The sequence below is a fragment of the Labeo rohita genome, chromosome 22 (assembly GCF_022985175.1).
Source record: "Labeo rohita strain BAU-BD-2019 chromosome 22, IGBB_LRoh.1.0, whole genome shotgun sequence".
NCBI lineage: Eukaryota > Metazoa > Chordata > Actinopteri > Cypriniformes > Cyprinidae > Labeo > Labeo rohita.
Window position 1 is genome coordinate 27,886,539 of NC_066890.1, and position 8,360 is coordinate 27,894,898.

The following is an 8,360-nucleotide window of genomic DNA, read 5'->3' on the forward strand; positions in this document are numbered from 1 at the left end:
AGCCAAGGACCAGTTTTATTTAATGATGTCCTGATACAGGAAAACCATGGAATTCAGTAGGGTGTCCTAACTTTTTCACATGACTGTATGTAATATTATTAATCAATTTGAAAAATGCTGTATATTATGTATTTACTACAAATAAAAATGCTAATTAATTAATATGCGGATTACTTAAATTATAACAAACGTATATCAATTCAAAACTTTATTTACAAATTAAATTTATGTTTTTTTTAAAGTGTTGCATGCAAAGTTGTATATGTTATGTCATTAATTCATTGTGTGTGTGTAGCTCATTCTGCCAATATATTCAGCTAGAATATATTATCTTATGATTTTGCCTATTAGCTTTACTTGTTCTCCTGTGGATATGATAATCTATCTCTTTGACCTCACATTTTATTTTTTTATCGGTCAAGATGAACTTTTCGGTCAGTTTTTGGCTCCCGTGTGTTTTAATCTCCTTCTTATCATAGCTTTCCTCTTGTGTTGTCCATAATCTCGCTTTGAAATCTCACATCCCGTTTTAGCAACTTCGGTGCGGCTGTGAGCGGATTAGCTTTATTTCAGATTCCCTCTGTTGGCCGCATGAAATCCCCGCTGGCAGCTGTATTGATTTCCATTCCATTAAGGAAACTCTCTGTGATTTCCTGCCAACGACCAATAACAGCCCGGCTTTTCATTGCGCACGACACAAAGGAAAGATCTGTTTGCTTTGCCCCTTGTAGTGATTCCTCGAGCCTCGGGTGAAATCTGATGACGTGTGATGAGCTCTCACAGCTGGGCTTTTAAGGTAAGTGCTGAGATGTTGTTTCCCCTTTGCTCACCTGCCCTTGTCGCTTCGCTGACATTCTCTTGCTCTTTGATTTTCCTTCATCTTTACTTCTCTTCTTCCTCTGGGACAAAATGGTACAAAGTTTTGAAAACACTCTTGAACTGTTGCCACTACTGTCATTTTTGGTTGAACTGTAATCCTCACATCTTCAAAAAGGACACAAAAGCAGCATAAAAGTGTCCTATAAATAGTCCACATTACATTCTGAAGCCATACAACCAAAACAAAACCAATATTTAAGTTGTTGTTCGCTGAATACATTTCCCTCCTCTGAGCTTTTAACTTGAGAACCTCTGTGACCATTAATTGTATTATTATTTATGAACAGATCGTTTAGACTGGTAATCAACTGATTAGTAGAAATGTCAGATGAATCTTACTCAAAAGCTGTTTTCGTTTTAAGTGAATTCAGGTGAATAACAACATTTTGGTAGACTTGAGAAGTATCGTTTTGAAAGTTTTGTTCCAGGGATTTGTTTCAGGATTTGAGGAAGTGCATTGAGATCAGTGAAGTTCTCACCTGGGATCACAGTGACATGAACAAAGTTAGAAAAACTCTGACCTCATAATAATAGGTCCATTTTAACATCCATGACTGAGCATGATGACACCTGTCACTCCATTAAACAAATATACGTAAACAACATCATTATTATTATTTACAATTTGTATATTACATTATATTATATTGTCATGACATGTTAATAATTTACATACAGCTAGCAAATAAATTGTAGATCATAATATGTTAACAAAATAATATTATTTTTTTTGTTAATAATTTTTTATGCATATCAACAATAACAGTGTATTTATATATCACTTTTTAAATCATTTACGTATTTACAGATTTTTCCTTTATTTTTTGTATTTTAGATATTTAGAGATATGAATATATGTATGAATATACCAGGAAAATAATTACGTAAATTATTCATATCAAAGTTCATCAAAATTGTCCTAAGACAAGAATGGGTATTGTTTTGGTTATAGGACAACTTTGATGAAAGGCTTTGATCCACTTCAAATGTTGACTACTGTATAATTTATATCTATATTTATATATTTACGTATTTATTTGCTTGTAGAATTTAAAATTCATTTATGTAAATATAACCCAAATTTACAATATATATTCAAATATATAGAGAGAAAATAGTTTATATATTCTTAAATCATTGCAGAAATGTTATATTTATCATTGGTTAAATAATATTATATATGTGATTAACTAAGATTAATTATTATGATTAGAATGTCATGTAATTAATTAAAATTTAAATTTCATTGCCATTTCATTATTAATATAAATATAATCCAAAAAGTATATATATATATATATACACACAATTTTTTTAAGAAGCCTTTGACTATAATAGTATTAATAATACACTTTTCCATAAATATGTTTATTAGTAGTAATTTTATATTAATTATATGAATATTACATTATTTTCTATTAATAATTGAATGTATTAATTCATTATTATTAATAATAAATTATTATTATTTATATACAGTTGATTAATGCTTTATATTCATGTCAAATTAATTACACATATGATTTACTTATTGTAATTTATTAATATTATATTTATAGCCAATTCAAAATTGAAACACATTTAATTTAATTATGAAATGCAGATTATTATAATTATTCCCAGTTAACTATATATATTTGTTCACCATGGTTGACTATGAATGCACTTAATTACAGCTGTAAATTAAATACAGTTAAACATGACACGTAAACATCCTCATTATTATTATTATTTCAATCAATCATTTATATATATATATATATATATACTACTATATATACTATGACTTTACGAGGGTTTTGAACTCTTCACATATATTAACTAGTGCTCTCAATCAATTAAAAAAACTAATTAATCACATTTTTTCCTGAAATTAATCATGATTAATCCTTAATTAATTAGTCCTTAAAATCGTGATTTATTCTTTAATTAACAGACATCACAGCAGCTGGGTTATTAGCTCATTTGGCTGCTATTACTTTAAGAGCTGCCGCTGCTGAACGTGACGTGGGTCTGACACGCGTGCTTGTAGTTTCATTCGTGCTTTAATATGAAATGATACAGGCTACATTTGTGCGTGCAATTAAAGAGCATGCATTTTGAGCACAGTATTAAGGCAGACAGGACAGGTAAATGCGTTTTTGCCGACATATGGCCTGACAACATCTCATCTGACCGCAGTTCATTGTTGTTCTACTAAAGCTCACTGGTCACCTGTACCTTTCCCGCACTCGTTTGACTAGCGCCTGACGCTGAAGTGAAGTTGGAGTGCACGTCTGAAAAGTCTGTTGCTGTGGTCGTAAAGATGTTCTGCGACTAAATAAATGCACTTCTTGTCAAGAAAAAAAGAGAAGCAGCAGTTGTGAGTGGGGTGGCCAACCCTAGCCCTGTCCCTGCGTTAAATATTTTTAACGTCGTTAATCTGGAAAAATTAGTTGCTTAATTTTGGCAGCATTTTGGAGCTTATTAACATAAGCTCCAGAATATATTTAGGGGCCATTGACACGGGATTATTGCATTATGTTTATTTTTAATTGTCGCTTTTGCAAGTTTTTATTCCATCTTATTATACCAAAAAGGGAATATCTGTAAAAATCCATGTCTTCGGCCCTGATAAGCAGCGGCTTGTTCTGTCCTGCTTCTTCAATTCCCTGCGGTCCTCCCCCCATCCGTCTTTCTCTCCCAGTCATTTCAGCTCATCCTCCTGCGGGCCCAACTTTAATTTCATTCCTGATTTGCTTCACCCATCTCATGATCCAGCTTCGCCCGAAAGCGAAGAGAGCAAATCTCAATGAGGTGTCTCTCGAACACATTCTCTATCTTTCTCTTTACTCCCCATCCACTCTATTTCTCATCCATTCATCGTCTCCCGGCTCCCAGACTCTCGCCGCTGGATTTCTGTGACTTAACGAAGCTCTGAAACATAAGCAAGAGGCATTAGGTGCTGAATGCTTGCGGGATGGCATGACTGATCGAATAAGCGGGAGAAGTGATTTTAAATGTTTATTGTAATCTGATATGGCTAATGAAGCTGTATTTCACCTCAGCAGACCCCGTTGCTTTCATCAGCTCTAATGGGCGGCAGTGAAGGCAGAATGCGTGAATAAAAGAGAGACTAGCTCAGGTCAAAAGAGGACACAGTGTAGATTTCAGCAAAAAATAGAGTTTTTGTATTTTGTGTGTGTGTGTATGTATTCTTGAGTTATTGTATAAATCTTATATTTACAGTTGGTTAAATAATATTAAATATTAATTTAAATAATTATATATTATAAATTTAAATATATATTATAAAATTAAATAAATATGTAAATGTATATATAATTGTATATATTAATTCAATAATAATAATAATAATAATAATACTGTTGTTGTTTACTTGTCATTTCTTGCTTTATTCTTAAGTCATTGCATAAATGTTATTTGTTGTTGTTGTTGTTATTGTTGTTATTTTAGTATTATTATTATTATTTTGTACAATTGGTTAAATAATAATTAAAAAAAATATATATATATATATATTATTTTATGTATTAATTTTATATTAACTATATGAACATAACATTATTTTATATTAATTTTATATATTATTATTAATAATAATAATAAAATAATAAAATTGTCATTTCATTTCTTTATACAAAAATAGAAAATGGCTCTATTCTTAAGTTATTCTTAAGTTATTGCATTTATTTATTATTTACAATTCGTTAAATAATTATTATCAATATGAATATAACACATTTTTTTATATTAATAATTTAATATATTCAGTAATAATAATGATAATAATTGTTGTTTACTTGTCATTTCTGTCTCTATTCTTAAGTCACTGCATAAATGTTATTTATTGTTATTATTATTTTATTATAATTATTGGTTAAAATATTATTCATTTTGTATTAACTAGACGAACACATTATTTTATATTAATAATTTTATATATTAATTCATTAGTAATAATAATAAAATTATTTCATTTCTTTAACAAAAAATAGAAAATGGCTCTATTCTTAAGTTATTGCATAGATGTTATTTATTAATTTATTTGTTATTTTTATTATTATTTAATTTTTTACAATTGATTAAATAATAATTATAGTATCATTATAATTGTGTATTAACTGTATTAATAGAACACCTTATTTTATATGAATAATTTTACATATTAAATAATAATAATAATAATTGTAATAATAATGTTATATACACTACCGTTCAAAAGTTTGGGGTCAGTAAGACTTGTAATAGTCTTTAAAGTAATATGCTCATCAAGCTCTTATGCTCATCAAGGCTGCATTTATTTGATTAAAAATATAGAAAAAAAACAGTAATATTGCAAAATGTTTTTACAATATAAAATAATGTTTTTTATTTTAACATACTTTAAAATAGAATTTATTCCTGTGATGAAAAGCTGAATTTTTATCAGCTGTTACTCCAGTCTTAAGTGTCACATGATCCTTCAGAAATCATTCTAATATGCGGATTTATTATTAGAATGATCAATGTTGGATAATATCAACAGTTGTGCTGCCGAATATTTTTTGGAACCTGTGATTTTTTTTTTTTTTTCAGGATTCTTTCATGAATAACACGTTTAAAAAGTACAGTGTTTATTCAAAATATAAATATTTTATAAGAATGTAAATTATTTATTATTAACTTTTAATAAACTTTTAATTATTAACTTAATACATCCTTGGTGAATAAAAGTATTAATTTCTTTAAAAAAAAACAAAAAAAAACAAAAAACAAAAAAACAATAAAAATGTACTGACCCCAAACTTTTGAACGGTAGTGTATATACACACACACATACAAACACACAATTGGTTAAATAATTATTATAAAATACTATTTACATTTTTATTTATTTATTTATTTTTTTAGCATTTCTCATAAAATATAATATGATATTGTCTTGTATGAATTTGTGTGGTTTGTTTTTACAGTTTATTAACTGTGCAAGAACCTGCATGGATTTTTTTATATGGCCGAATTTTGGGTTGTATTTTAGTTTGTGCCCATCGTCACGCTATGTTTCTATCTCATTTCAGGATATTCACCAGTAAAAGACATCAGAAGTACAAATGGTCCTGTCTGCTTCAGTGACAGTGTCCATACAGGCTGAGAAGATCAGAGAGATGGATGGATGTAGAAGCCAAGCAGGCACGTAGCTATTTATCTCTGCAGCAGCTTGCAGTCTGATGCTTTGTTGATGCTCTTTTTGTATGTTTTTCCCTTTTTCCTTCTGCGTTTGCTCTTTAGATGGCCCTGTTTACACCGTTTTGGTTTCGGAAACGCAAATGTTCATCTTTCTGTTGTCGTTCCATAATTGCTCGCATTTTTCCATGCTAACCTTCACCCCCAGAGTAAATCTGTGTGGGAGTGCTTGTGAGGATTTGCGTTCCTGCATTAGGAAGATGAAGTTGCCACAATTCTCCTCTCAAATGGCGTTTGACTAATTAGATTTCTTGAGATGAAAGTGCCTTTGTGTGAGTGAGTGTGTGTGTGTCTTCATGTGTTTGGCTCATTATCTCACTATCATATGGCATCCTCATTCTGGAAGGGAAAAAAAGATAAATCTGCTAGGGAATATCAGCCACAGGAAGGGAAAATTATGGTAACAATATTCTCATGAAAATTCTAATTATAACACATTTTCAATTTTGATGATTGCTACCGTAATTGATAATGACTGGGGTTTTAATTAGTTGCATAATATGCAGTTGAAGTCAAAAGTTTACATACATCTTGCAGAATATGCAAAATGTTAATTATTTTACCAAAATAGGAAGGATTTAGTCTATTTAGTACTGACCTCAATAAGACATTTCACATAAAATATGTTTACATATAGTCCACAAGAGAAAATAATAGTTGAATTTATAAAAATGACCCCTTTCAAAAATTTACATACACTTGATTCTTAATACTGTGTTGTTACTTGAATGATCCACAGCTGTGTTTTTTTGTTTGTTTGTTTGTTTGTTTAGTGATAATTCATGAGTTCCTTGTTTGTCCTGAACAGTTAAACTGTCTATTGTTCTTCAGAAAAATCCTTCAGGTCCATCAAATTCTTAGTTTTTTTGAGCATTTTTGTGTATTTGAATTCTTTCCAACAATGACTGTATGATTTTGGACTCATATGCAACTATTACAGAAGGTTCAAACACTCACTGATGCTTCAGAAGGAAACACAATGCATTAAGAGCCCAGGGGTGAAAACTTATTGAATTTGAAGATCAGGGTAAATTTCACTTAATTTGTGACCCTGGACCACAAAACCAGTCTTAAGTCGCTGGGGTATAGTTGTAGCAATAGCCAAAAATACATTGTATGGGTCAAAATTACAGATTTTTCTTTTATGCCAAGAGTCATTAGGAAATTAAGTAAAGATCATGTTCCATGAAGATATTTTGTAAATTTCATACTGTAAATATATCAAAATTTAATTTTTGATTAGTAATATGCATTGCAAAGAACTTAATTAGAAAAACTTTAAAGGCGATTTTTCTCAATATTTTGATTTTTTTGCACACTCAGATTCCATATACTGAAATAGTCGTATCTCGGCCAAATATTGTTCAATCCTAACACACCATACATCGATGGAAAGCTTATTTATTCAGCTTTCAGATGTATAAAGATCAATTTTTAAAAAAATTGACACTTATGACTGGTTTTGTGGTCCAGGGTCACATTTGTCTTCTGGGGAACATGTAAGCATCTTCTGTGGCTTCTGAAGGGCAGTACTAAATAAAAAAAAAAAAAGATATTTAGGCAAAATAAGAAAAATGTACACATTTCCATTCCGTTCTAAAGTTTTCACCCCCCTGGCTCTTAATGCATGGTTTTTCCTTCTGGAGCATCAGTGAGTGTTTGAATCTTCTGTAATAGTTGCATATGAGTCCCTCAGTTGTCCTGAGTGTGAAAAGATGGATCTCAAAATCATACAGTCATTGTTGGAAAGGGTTCAAATACACGAAAATGCTGAAAAACCAAAGAATTTGTTGGACCTAAAGGATTTTTTCGGAGAACGGCGGGCTTTTCACGACAAACAAGAGGCTCATGAACAACTATCACTAAACAAAAAAACACAGCTGTGGATCATTCAGGTAACAACACAGTATTAAAGGAGAAGTCCACTTTCAGAACAAAAATTTACAGATAATGTACTCACCCCCTTGTCATCCACGATGTTCATGTCGTCTTTTTTCAGTTGTAAAGAAATTGTTTTTTGAGGAAAACAAAAAAAAAAAAAAAAACAATTTATATAATTTTAAATGTCAAACACTCGTCTTGTCTTGCTCTCCCTGAACTCTGTGTATTCTGGCTCAAGACATTAGGGTATGTTGAAAAACTCTTATCGTAGTTTCTCCCTCAACTTCAACATCATCCTATATCGCTGCTTTACCTTTTTTGTTAAGGGTGTTTGATCTTCTTTGCATGTTCACTTTGCATAGACCGGTTTAGTA